The sequence below is a fragment of the Octodon degus genome, unplaced genomic scaffold (assembly GCF_000260255.1).
Source record: "Octodon degus isolate 3935 unplaced genomic scaffold, OctDeg1.0 scaffold00002, whole genome shotgun sequence".
Taxonomy (NCBI): domain Eukaryota; kingdom Metazoa; phylum Chordata; class Mammalia; order Rodentia; family Octodontidae; genus Octodon; species Octodon degus.
This window is the reverse complement of record NW_004524578.1, coordinates 14550388-14552009: the sequence shown is the minus strand read 5'-3', so window position 1 is coordinate 14552009 and position 1622 is coordinate 14550388. Positions and strand designations below refer to the sequence as shown.

At 53.3% G+C, this 1622-nt stretch overlaps 1 long non-coding RNA gene across 1 annotated transcript in view; it reads right to left on the bottom strand.

The window, feature by feature from the left end:
* LOC111815877 overlaps window positions 1–381 on the bottom strand; it is a 9523-nt gene extending 9142 nt beyond the window's left edge. The window contains exon 1 of the long non-coding RNA XR_002820494.1: window positions 191–381. This is a non-coding gene — a long non-coding RNA (uncharacterized LOC111815877). The remainder of the gene's footprint in view (window positions 1–190) is intronic.
* Between the last annotated feature and the right edge of the window lie 1241 nt (window positions 382–1622).

The window sequence follows — 1622 nt, the reverse complement described above, 5'->3', positions numbered from 1 at the left end:
GGGTCCGGAGAGGCCGCGCCTCCCAACCCCGCGGCGGCGGCGGCGGCGGCGGCCCCCGAACGGGACCGCGGGAGCCGCTCGGCGGCAGACAATACTGAGGAGGGGTGCGGCCGCGCGCCCGCGCTCCTCGCCGACCCCTCCTCACGGCGCCCAACTTCCCCCAACTCCGTCAACTAAGTTGTGCTCTCACCTTGCGGCTCCCGGGGTTCCCCCCGAGCGCCGAGCCGAAGCCGCTCCGCACCTTCGCCGCGGTGAAAGACAATAGACGGCAGCTCCCCCAGCGTCGGCGGCGGCTGAGGCGGCGAGGAGCGGGCACGGCGGGCTAGACAGAGCCCAGGCGCTCCAGCGCGGCTGCTCCGGCTCGGTGCGAGCCCTGCACACTGCCCCGGGCAACCTGCGCATGCGCCGCGAGCCGCCCGGGGATGGGCGGGGCTCCCGAGAAGGCCCTCACGCCCCTGAGCCCTCCCATGAGTACGCGCGATTTCCAGGACCGAGAGCTGGGATTGCAAGGTAGCGCTGCCCATCAAACTCTGTGCGACCAATCAGCGGGGTGCTAGGCGGTGCGCTCAGGTTGCTAAGGGAGGCAGAGGTGGACCGCAGCTGCTGCCAGGCGGCGAAGTGATCAAAGTCGGGTGGCTGGCAGCTGCTGCTCGTGGAAATGCCCACCCACCTTCTCCTCCCGCCCCATCTCCGGAAACTGCCCTTCCTCTGCTGCCTGGTGTACACCTGAGCTGTAGCACTTGCCACACACACTGAAATGATTTACTATGTTCTTCCTCCCACGTCTAATCAGGAAGTGAGGTCTTCTCGGAGACTAACACAGGAGACTGCGAGGTAGCAACAAGTGTTACTTGGATGGGTGGACCGCGCGATGGCAGGATCAGAGCTGTCACCATGCATTTCATGAACTTTGGGCTTCTCGATCACCACACAATCATAGGCTTAGAGTTGCAAAAAAGACCTCAGAAATCAACTGGTGGTTTCTGAGGAGCAAAATATGGTCAGTATGCCAGTTGTAACTCAGGAGGTCATATTAGTTTCTATATTAAGTCTGTTGTAATGTAAATGAGGGGGAAATGCCTATCACGACTTATTTCACCGATATCATTTCTTAGGTCAATAGGAAGTTATTTTTAAAAATGAATCTACTTAAAGTGTTTTGTGAAAAATGGAGATATTTTATATGCAGCTCAAGATTATGCAAGACAAAAAATAAAAGAATATGCAAGGCTAATTCACAGCGATTGCAGCAAGAATAGTGCTTTCCTAAAGAAAGATTATTGGTTAAGGGAGAGATGGAGGGAATCCCCTTGGGTGATGGTTCTGTATTTTCTTCTGAGAGGTGAGTACAAATCTATGCATAGAGACAAGTCCTATGAAGATGTACGCTGAAAAATGGTGCACTTTACACATTTTAAAGATGTATTTTAATGGCAGTTTTTAAAAATACTGGTACCAGTTATGGCAAACAAAATAAATTGTAAATATGCAAGGGAAACCTTGATCTGAACAGTTTGCTACAAGTAACAAAATAAATACATGAGAAGGGGGGCCATGAGTACTTACTGTGTCAGGCCCTCCCACAGTTGAAAGACTGTAAATCCTAGAGATGCTCATAATAT